The following is a 12,071-nucleotide window of genomic DNA, read 5'->3' as shown; positions in this document are numbered from 1 at the left end:
CTTGCGCAAAACGTGTTGAGCATGTAGCCTCGCGTGTCCGATAATCGACATATGCGATTTGGGGCGCTTACAACCACTTAAATGTCCGAATGTTCAAAAATTAACCGCCAAAGACCTGCATTGCCAACGAAATGAACACGGGGGAAAAAAGCAAACAAAACAAAGTGCCATCGCGGAAATTCGCCGACTACGTTTCAGGCCACCTCGAGGTATGCGCATTACACAGAAACCATGTCGAATCGCGACCGAAATTTCACGTGCTGAGCGGTACCGATCGTTCGATTTCACGGGCGCGCACGCGATGTCCAAGACATTGCAATCGAATCCGGAACCACAATTCGAGAGTTGCATGTGCCAACCATGCCCTCGTTTTCATTAACTATATGATTCTCTTCCCTTCAAGTGCAGCCATCGCAAAAAGTTTCGTTGATTCCGCACCAAACCGCAACTTTTATCGCCCGCGACCGCTACCGAAAAGCAACCAACGCTGATTAGGCCTAGCGTGCCGTTCAGCATGTTGTCGTGGGAAGTTTGTCCAAGACAACATGAAGATCGGACGTCGAAAAGATCGCACTCAAGCACTAACTTAAGAACAGCGCGCGTGATACGAAGTTTGTGTTCGCGGCCGGGAGATCGACGGCGACAAAAGCCCGCCAAGCTCGTTTAAGTCCGCGCACTGGCAGAAAAGGCGAAAGCTCGCGTGATGAAGCCGCAAAACTTTTCAATTTGCGGACGAGGTCGCAAACGCGATATCTGTAGCAAGTGTGATAACGACGACGCTTTTCCCGACAGGAAACTTACTTTAAAGCGCACTTGATGAGGACGCGATCGTACGTTCCACGCGTAACGCGCTGCCGGCAAGCGGCCGCGGAGCCTTGCCGCCTTGCCGCCGCCGGTGCAAAGGCTACTCCGTCGTCTAGGCAACCACCATCCTTCCCCACTCGGCGAGCCCGCACAGCGCTGCCGCAGTCGTTTTCCTCCCTCCGCCCCTCGTTCGTTCACTGTGCGTGCCCTCGCCCTTCATAACGACCTCGTCGCTGCCTCCCCAGCGGCGTACCTCCTTTGAGAACCGCACTCGCTACCGCGTTTGTCAGAAATATTTTCCCGCAACCGCATTATAAACGGTATTTCATCTTGGGGGACGGCACAATAAGCGGTATGCGTATACATGCGGTTCTATGGGAGGGTGAACGGGAGTCGAAAAAGACCGCATTATAACCGGTCCTGCACTATATGCGGTTACGTTATAAGTGGTCTGCACTGTAATGGAGAAAGATGATGTGGTCTGTCTTTTTTTTCTTTTTTTGAGCATATGTGGCAAGTCAATGCTATTCGTCGACAAAGGATTACAATTTACAATGTTGTAAAGTCGCATTAAACGTAAATGTGTAATATTAATTAAAGCCAATATGGTGAGCCGACATATAAAATTAATATAAATGAATTACTAGCAAAGCCTAGGAACCGCTCAAATCTAAAGTCCATCAGTACAAAAGCAAATGCCTACAATCGCTGTTATCATTGCGATGACAGTTACGCTCACACTCCAGGCGTCATGTCTGCCATCACTGCCTCGTTGGCCCATGTAATGTCCGATTGTGGACAAGCCAAAAAAACTGCAGGCCTGTGTGGAACACGCAGCACAGTCACCGCTAAAGCTGGAGGAGCAGCCTTTCTCGAGCCTGTTGCAATCTCCCCTGTGGCGACTGCTACAAGTACAGTTACAAGGTACCCACTACGCCATAAATCGCAATTTTGCGAACTAGAGAAGTATGCACTATGTCATTTTTCATTCTGCAGAAGAACAAGGTACTTGCTACACATCTGCAAGGCATTATATTCACTTTGTTGATGCTGTGCGAACTTGTGCAATTGAATAGTGCCTCAATGTACTTCTTGTCATGGTGTCATTGTGCATAGCCTAGGGCTCCTCAATAAGCATCGATACCACAATAACTAGGAAACTGAGGAATCCCAACGCTGAAGCTGTGACCGACTCTACGTGTACACGAGACTTGGTCCGAGACGACATGAGGCACGAAGAAACAATGCCCTGTTTCACTACTAAGGCAAGAGAGGAATCAAATAGGTGCAGTAGGTTTCTTGGATCGCAGTTGTGATACAGGGCCCAATATAAAAACCAAGAGCACTGACGGGAAGTTGTATAATGAAAAATGGAGAGAGCATTATCAGCTGCTGTGGTACTATTTGCATTAGTTGACAGATATGGTAAATAATCCACAAATCTGTCCACTTGTAACAGTCCTGACTCTGTTCTTGCAGAAGCAAGCAGTCAGACGTATTTGCTAGAAGGGGTACCACACACAACACAAGATAAGTATACTTATGTATGGAAGTTGTCAAAACTAGAAAGTAGAAGCCAGGTAGCAAGCTAAAAGCTCTAGAAATCTTTCTGCCATAAGGCAGCCAATTTGAAATGAAACAGCTCCATAAGAGTCAAATGCTTTCCAGGTGGTTGCCATCCAGGTCACGCAGTAAAAAATGTATGTTAATTTCTTATTGTCTACTAACAGCACAGAATTTATCTCTTGAGAACCATCTTGAAGATTTACATGAGACTATCTGAATGTAAGTACGAAAGGGTCATTGTGAGAACTGGTAGGAGCCTGTTAGTGCAAAAATTTACTATTGTAAAATCCCGAGCAAGCTCCCCCTGTCCCTTTCTTGGGACATTTGAAGTATGTGCCGCCTTCTCTCCTCCCGCCATTTTCACTGTTTCATTCACTGTTTTTATTCGCCCGACAAGGGCGAATAAAAACAGTGAACACGTGTATTCAATAAAGCCCTCCAAATCTTGTTAGATTATCCTTCACCGTAAGTTGGGGCTCTTTGGGATTTTACGATACATACGCAGTACACAACGAATGATCAAAATGCTGCCACATTAAAGGTCATCCTCTGGTTATGAGAAAAATAAGGACTTCAAATGCTTTGTTTTCAAACAAGTTTATTAAGACATTGAAAAAGTTCCAACAAAGTGGCTGAATTCTGTCTCCTTTGTGCAAGAAGTGATGGCATGGTTTATTCGATAGTAACCGAGCTACAGCAAGACAAGCATTAAAAGACTTTATAAAATCCACTCGTATTTATTTACAAATGCACAAAGCAACTAGCACCTGCGCAAGCCGACTTGGAATTCATCTTGCCATCTTACAACATTTATCACTAGGTACCACAACCACATTTAGTCTGATCAAGTTACAGACTATGGCATGCGCCCACTTGGGTTGTCATGAGCATGTGTATAGCTTATGTTGCGAGGCTACTCCAGTGAGTGAAGAGAACTCGCAATGGGCTTTCTGCTGCAGCATGCCTTGAACCATAAAGATTGGGAAGTGTGACCGTTCTCCCACACTAGAGCACTATGGAAACGAAAAAAATAAAAATATGAAAGCTTCTCATAAGTCTTCAGTAAACACTTTGTCTAAGACTTCATCACGTTCGACATAGATTGCACCTTTCATGCTTCCAAAAGCTTTGTCGCCAATCATGCGGAGTGTTAACACGGCACATGGCCCGGTGGCAGTTATGGGCATGTGCAGTGGTCTGAAACTTTTGATAAAACATTGAATTTAATTGGGGTTGTCAGAGTTAAAATGCTAAAACTGATTAAAATGATGCATGCTAAAGCAGGGCGAGTATCACTACACCCTTTGTAAAGGACAACTACGCTCACAATGGTGAGTTTAAGTTCTCCAAGTCATCCAGAATAAACTTCATGGGTGGCCAAAACTCCGTGTCGTCCCGTGCTTCTGCAAGTATGGGCAAAAAGAAGCGGCATCTTGTAGGAACCAGAATATATAGGGGTTGCAAATGGCACAAGCCTAATCTACCGCAGTAAACACGAGAATGTTCGATCCACAACGCCTCAGAAAGGATACCCGAACGTTTTCTGAAATACTAATTTTCAGCATTAACTGTAGGTCCGGTAGCTCAAAACAACTGAAAGGATATCCCCAGCCTTGGAGCACGCTAAGTACCTAACTCAATATAACAGCTTTTCGATGGCCAGCTTATGTTTCATTTCCGGAGATAAGTCTGTGTTGTGACACGGTAACCCAGAAGGTAGCCACATGGGAGCAACATAATGAGATGTTTGCGCTCAGACATCTGCTGCGCGCATGCATTGGTCTTTACAAGCAGCAACATAAGAAGTGAGCGAGCGAGGGAGCCGGAGGGAGTGCCTAGCTGAGGTGAGTTTAAGACCGCTAGTCTATAGGGACACTACAAGGGGACCACAATGTCTAAAACAGTTTTCATGCCATTTCCTACAGACAGTGGACGGAGAACCAAAAGTTTTTCATTATGGAGGAAATTTTGCTGCAGCAAGATTCAACTGCAATGCATGTAACATGCCAATTAGACAATCTTGGATGGTCATTGAATTCTATACTAAATGTCATAACTGAAGATAATGCAATCAGGGGCCATTTGAAGCAGCCTGCTAACTGCCACACAAGCCAAATTATACGTACCGTCTATGGGAGTCTTTGGGGGACTTGCCTGTGGAATCTCCTGGTTTGCTTCCTTTAACGGACTTCGCGGTTCAGCACCTGCAGAGTGCGAGCTAAAAAAAGTGCACGGAGTGTCTCATACCACTGTACTTTTGCCATCAGACTTTACGTAAACGATGGAAATGGACCTAGCAGCCTTAAAAAATGTGGACTGTAAGGAAGCAACATTCCATTAATGAATAAGTGTGGACTAGTTGTCACACAGTAGTAATGAAATGGTAAAAATAGCATGAAACACACAAAGTGGCTACCAAGAGAAACAACACAAGCGCTTGTGCAGTGCTTGTGTTGTCTGTCTATGTGGGGATCTCTTTTAACCTTTCTTTTATTAACATTGAATGCCTAGGAAGGGAATCATTAAAGGGATACCAAAGAGTGCACCTGATAACTAATTATACATCTGAGCAAGCAATTTAGGTTGTATTAGTAGATTTCTATTTCTAGTAAGAAAAACGAAATTGTTCACAGCGACAGGAGGCTTGATAACTCAAGAAATGATATAAGAATGAATTTTTCTGCATTAGCTTGCCATGAAGCCCGGTTAATAATTAAAACAAAGCATTCTTAAGCCACTTCCACTCACTTTGACATACATTAAATCAAGTAGTTAACGACCTGGTGCAAGCGCAATATATACAAGTGCTGCGACATAAAAATTACGGGAACTGTTGCACACAGTTTTTGAAAAAGTGAGCTTTCCTAAGAAACTGTTCTCATATTTCCTGCATTTCATTTGGACCAAGGAAAACAATTGAATGCAAAAAGCAATCACTTAACCCCATCACATATCACTGAACTCATTCTTACGCCTTAACGTTTTCCCAATTTCATCAGGCAACCTAGTTCCTTGAGTTTCTTGACTTCGGTCTTGTTCCCTTGGCGCCATGTCGTAGCTAACAGATACCGCCTATCTGCCCAACACGTTACATTGCCTGTGCAACTTTCGGAGGGAATCTAAAGGCCATTCAGCTTTGTCGTGAGAAAAAATAAAAACCTGGCTGTCAAAACCAAGAAAAGGGGGGGGGGGGGGCATGGCAAAACAAGTCCATCGTACATTAGAATAACAGAGCTGAGCTAGTTGGTACATATTCATGTTAAAAGACTGGGCGTGCAAGCGCGGACACAAAAGAGAGGTCAAGACACCAAAAACAGTTACTAGTCGGGGTTTCTGGTGTCTCAACTTCACTCTTGCGTCCGTGTTTGCACGCCCAGTCTTTTAACAAATCAGCAAACATGTGCGACGACACAGACAATACTAATGTGAGATGCCGCAAATGCACTACCATATTAAAAAAAATTGCAGTGCGAACATCTAGGTGCGATATACGTGACATCTTTTGCAACATGCACAAACGAAATGAAATTGTCTTGAATATCAAAAATAGTCAGACATTCCATGCTTTACACGGTTGGACTAGACTAGCCGGCTACTCCTTTTTCCTCTTTAATGCGTGCCGCTCTTTTTGTGCCTATGATGTATTCAGTGTTCACAAGTAGGGTTCTGTGTTTTCAGAGTTTATTTTTCTTGAAACTCTGAGGGTGTTTTTCGGAGTTTATTTTTCGGTGGAAATTCGGCGTTTATCGAAGTTTATTTTTCATGAATCCTCAATTACACCAAATTTGGAGTTTAATTTTGCATTATTCTCAATACTGCAATGTCTCAGATGAAATGATACCTGAACATGAAAACATCAGAACGTACGAAGCATATTTTAGCTGTCTGGAAGGTTTGAATGCACAAACGCATTTATACACACAAGCACAAATACTCGAATGCGAAACACCTACGTTTGCGCGTAGTACAACCCCAAAGCTTGTTGTAATAGATGCAAGCACACTTTACGAGGTCCATATATTCGATGTCGTCCGGTGCACCCCAGTGCCACCAGGGGACCACATATCAAGATGTCATCTCGCGCTCCCGGGAGCCCTACATACAGTCGAACCCACTTATAACGATCCAACATATAACGATCTATCGGTTATAACGACCATATTTGAGTGCACTTACGATTTTCCTATGCTAACCATTGAAGCTGTGTCCAGATACGTATAGCGAACATTTTTCAAAGCCTCCTACTTTTACAACGAACACTTCAGACACGGTCGCGGTAAAAATATGGCATATACGAAGCGAAAGAAAGTTAAAACATGCCTTCTAAAGCGTGACAGGGGGCGCGCGCTCGCGCATGCCCAACTCCCGTTTACTCGCGACTAAGATACCCAGATCGGCGAGCACCGCACGCAGATTACGGACGCTGCGAGCGACGTCGCTCACTTTCCAGGCGTTTCTTCCAGTGGTAGAATGGCAGTGAGGGAAAAAAAATAGTAGGCAGCATGAAGCCTTGCAGTCAGCTTTCGCACAGTAACCTTTCCCGACGCCGTTCTCTGCAGCTACGACCGCCTGCGATGAACCAAACAATGCCTTGCAACGCAAGAAGGCATAAATGCAAGAAGTGATAATCGCGATAACTTTCCATCGCAAAAAGGTTGACTGCGTCTCTAAACTCGTCGACGCCACAATGTGCAGCGAAAAGTCATCCGTCTTTTCGGTAACAGCAGACACCGGTCGATCGGTGATTAAGACTTCCGCGCTATTGCGACGATGCCCTCGCGGATAAGCATCAGAAAAGAGCGAAGGCGAGGTGGCGGCCGTCGATGAACGTGCCATTATGCCTTATAGCCGACAACCTTATCACAGTCATATGTAGATATCTGCTCGGCTGCGCGTGTGGCGTACGCCGTACACTGCGGATTGACGGCGGTACGAGCGTGCCATGCTTAGCCATGCTGCCGTTTGCAAGTTCGCCGCCGCCACGTCGTGCAAGACCGCTTTAAAGTGCACGTCGCTTTGTAGAAACAAAAGTAGCTCGCTGTTCTTGAGCGGCGCGGGCACTGAGAAACGTCGGTGCACTGACAGCGAGCGTATACTGAGTGTTTGACTAGGTGACAACTGAAGTGCGCCGCGCATCGTCGTGCAGGGCCGCGAGAGCATCGCGAAGACGTAGAGTGCGCGTTGCTTGGAAAATGCTTGTTTTCGCTGCGTTAAACGAAGAGGCTAGTCGCCGCACCCGTGCACGGTCCGGAGTGAAGCAAGCACGAAGAACGTACAAACGCGCGCATACGGCATACAGCAAGCGGCCCGGCAGTGACTCTGTGACCCGAGTAGGCGACACGTTGCACGCAACTAGCCAGGGATGATCGGCTCCACGTCGCTGTAACGCGCTTTGGTGAAACGGTGTCAGCTCATTGCAAAGGCGGTTAATTCATTCGTGAGCACGCAGTGGGCGTCGCTTCACGACGCGAAAAGGCTTAGCTTGTCACCGAAGGGGTTGTTAGCACTTTAATAAAAATGCACAAAGAAAAAAAAAAACTGCTTGGCCGCTAAGCGCATGTTTTTAAGGGCGAGTCCATATACAACGAACTACTGATATAACAACCACTTTTCGCGACACTTTCGAGTTCGTTATAAACGGGTTCGACTGTACAGCCATGTGCGTTTCTTATTATCACTTTTGCTGTATTCGGTTTTCGCCCACGAAGACTGTCAGCAACGCTCAGCGCAAACCGCGCTTCATTGTTCGAGAAGCTTTGAGGTTATTGTAGGTTGTTTTGTTAAGATTGCACGCAAGATGCGAACACTCGAGCTTATTCTAGAGCTTTCGCAACAACCAGCGATAACGCTGGAATATTCAACGGCACATGCATAAATGCCGACGCGCTTCACCGCTCGTCAGATTATCGATGACCGACGCTCTGTTCGCCGCTATCAGTGTACAGCGTGCATTGCTGTAGGTTGACTTTCCGTTTCACGGCCACAAGTTCAGCCAAATAAAAAGTTTCATTTTGGACATGCCGCCTGCTTCCTTCGTCAGTGTCGCGACCACGTGACAATATGTTGACGTCTCTCGCTCCGTGCGTGACAAGCCCTTTGTTAAATGTGCGATAGGTGTGGTCTACGATATACTGTTGACGTGAGGTAAACTTTATATTGGCCAAACCGGCCGATGTATTAACGACCGCTTAGAACATGCCCTTTCCAGAAAGAACAGAACAGGATCATATTCGCCGTTAAAGTCGGAGTACATATTCGAATCGTAAAAAATTTCACCGGCGAGTGTTTATCGGATTTTTTCGTATTTATCCAAAAACACGCAGTCCTATTCAGAAGCGATTGAAGCACCCACCTTAGCTCAGCCCATGCCTGTTGTCTCCTTTGTGCAGATGCCAGTCGCTGGGTCTTGAAGGAGAGGGAGGCCTTGCGCTGTGCTATCTGCAGCTCCTCTGCAAGGGCCTGTTCCTTGCGACTCTGGACAAAGTGGATAAGCCGGGCCCCTTCCCGTGAACGTGGGGTCATTGCCTTGAGTCGCTGAGCCAGGGATGCGGTGGACTCGGTGGTGGCCAGTGTCTTGGCTGTGGCGGACCCAGGTGGCTGTTGAGTTTCGCACCCTGCCGAGGTTGCTGTTGCAGTCGAGCTTACACAGAGAGGTGTAACTGTTGGTCAAAACATGAAGACTGTATTTAACCTCATGTTCAGTTCTAACGTTAAGATAAAATCTTTTGCACGTAACATTTGGGAATATCTTTGTTTATTGTTACGTTGAAAACTTCCAAACACTGCAAATAATATTGTGCTATAGGTACTAGTACTTTTTCTTGCATACATACGTGGAGGTGCTTTTCTGAATTCAAATATATAGCTATGCATTTTTTTCATGTTTGTAACGTACGAGTCACTAATTACATTACGAGGTTTTACGCACTATAACCACTGTTACGATTATGAGGCACGCCATAGGGAGGGGGACTCAAAATTAATTTTGACCACCTGGAACTCCTTAACATCCACCTAAATCTAAGTGGGTGATTTATCATTTAACGCTTGTAGACATGCAGCCACCATAGCAAGAACAAAAGAACAAAACCGCAGAGTGGTTATGTTCTTAGGCATTCTACGCGCCTCAGTAGGTTAACCTCTTAAGTGTCGATCAAATTACGAAAAATTGTTCGAAAATTAACAAATTTTTGTATGACGTGAAATGCTTCACTAACATGTTCAAAACAGAGAAATACTTGTGAAAACATTTCACGACAGATAAAAATGCTTTAATTGTCACATTTCGCACTGTCACGTCATACCCAGGCCCATAGCCAGGAATTGTTTTCAAGGGGAGGGGGGCGCCCTTGCTGAAGGCCTTGAAAAACACCAATTTTCATTATTTTCGGTAAAACAACCCCCACCATCAGAATTTCAGGGAGGTGGTGTAGTGGGGAAAGGCCAGGGCCCCTAGCCCACCCCCTGGCCCCTGCGGGCCTGGTAATACCCCACACCTGGGGCATTTGATGTGTATTACGAAAGAAATTTCGGCAACTCCAGGAAGTAAGGGTTCCATTTGACATCCCGTGGACAAAATGTACTATTCCTCGAGAGCTCAATACAAACTAGATGAGGCTACCATCCTTGTGGGTGTGTTAAAAGCACGGCACTGCACCATGTTCGTTTATAACACATGGGAAACGCAAGGCGCGCATTTCGCCGTTTAGCACGCATACTCTCATTCAACAAAAGCGTCAATCACGGAAACCGTGCTGCCATCTATGTTTTAAATAGGAAAACACTACAGTAATACCTCGTTAACTCGAAGTAGTAAAAACCAGAAAAAAATTTCGAGATAAGCAGATTTTCGAAATAAGCAAAGTTGGGCAAATTCCATTGAGAAGTTCAGTTCTAGCTAGAAACATTATTCCTACTGACCAGTTTCTTAACAGGAGCGCCTAACTGCCTCTTTGTAAAGGTTTTGAAGAAAAATAATGACATACCATCGCTATCAACCAGCCGTGTTTTTCGGCACTGCCTTTTTATTTAGTGCAGAGAGACCGACTAAGGCTGGTCTGCCTCTCAGTAACACTTGTACCTAGCAAAGCTTTCTCGAGTTGCTTAACACGACGCATGTGCCGATCATCCGTGCCGCTGCACTCAAATTTATTTCGCATGAAGCGAAGCATGTTTCTTGTTTCGGCGGATGTCGTCACCCCTCGAGTAGCTGCGTCGACACTGCCGCGATCACTGTGCGTGACGCCACATTGTTTGGCTTAAAAAATGGTCAAACCAGCCGATGTTGCAGGCTAGATCAGTTTAGCCCACCGCTAAGTCCAGAGAATCGGCCTTATCTGTCGATGTGACTGGAAGGGGCTCCTCTCGCACGATGCCACACATTCAGCGCCGTTTTGACGTCCGGAAACTTCGAGCCTCGAAACAGTTTCTTTGATTAGGGCTACCTTTCTTTGCAGCATCAGTGACTTGCTTTGCTTTGGTGGCGTTATCCTCACCACATCGCATGGCCGACGAAAAAATCCGCGCGACGTGTCTTGTGTAAATAAAATGCTGAAATCACATCTCTGACGGTAAACAAAACGTGTACGACCCGAGCTATTTTGCAGGGCCTGCTTATGTGCACGTCTATAGCGTCACATGACGTGACACAGGGTTGCTCGACAAAGTTGGTATGCCGCTAGGTTCCGACTTTACTTTCGGGAACAGTGTCCACTTCGTCGTAAACGCGGCAGCCTCGCGCGAACCTTGTGAAACGTATGACATTTTGCCGCTAGTATTTTGTGAAACGGTTCGGCGGCGAAGTTTTGGTTCCATTCTCAGTCGAGATTTCGAGATAACCGAAAGTGGGCACGGAAATACTTCGAGATAAAGGGCAATTGCACCTATGGGAAATTGTTCGGTACCGCGGAAAACTTCGACTTAGCCGATTTTTCGAGATATGCGAGTTCGAGTTAACGAGGTATTACTGTATTTGAAGAGCTGGGCTCGTCAAAAGCCTCTTGAAACATTGCTGAAGAGCCATGACGAGCCTAGGTCGTCATAAGCGAAGAAGTGACGTTTGCTCATGACGAGCTCAGGTCATCATAAGCGCTTAAGGGGTTAAACATGTCACATACCTGTGAAGTCTTTATCCTTGTTCTTCAACTGTCTGATTACAGCATTGAGCTGTATTTCCCGCTTTTTGGCAGCTTTCTCCTGAAGCTTGTACTCCGACTTCCGGTCTTGCAATTCTTTCTCGTACTGGTCCATGCTGCGTAAAACCACAACCATTGGCAGATTACTGCTATTGCGCAGCAGTGCGATTGACCAAAAGTAGTTCTCTGCGAATAGTTGGAATAGTATATATAAAATATTATAAAGAGAAATGAGCCTATTTGTCATGACCCAACTAACCTGCACAATATTTTTTTTAAATTGGAACAAGGCATGTGAGAATGTCATCCTCTTTGGTATGAAGTAAAGTGGAAGCAACTTAAAATAGTAGCAGGATTTGAATTTCAGCAGGACGCCACTGATAATCGGTAAAATATGTTACGTTTTAAAATTTACTACACTTGGAGTGTATTAGCCCATATAACCAGCTTTTAAACTTACAAAATAATTAATCGATGTGAGGGTAATATGTTAATTTAACCTTGAAGTGAGGCTTTGCGGCAGTGCGGACTTTTCCTGAATAGGAGTTTTCACAGCATAGCACTCCA

This window comes from Rhipicephalus sanguineus, chromosome 3 (assembly GCF_013339695.2).
Source record: "Rhipicephalus sanguineus isolate Rsan-2018 chromosome 3, BIME_Rsan_1.4, whole genome shotgun sequence".
NCBI classification, from domain to species: Eukaryota; Metazoa; Arthropoda; class Arachnida; order Ixodida; family Ixodidae; genus Rhipicephalus; species Rhipicephalus sanguineus.
Note: the sequence above shows the minus strand (reverse complement) of the source record.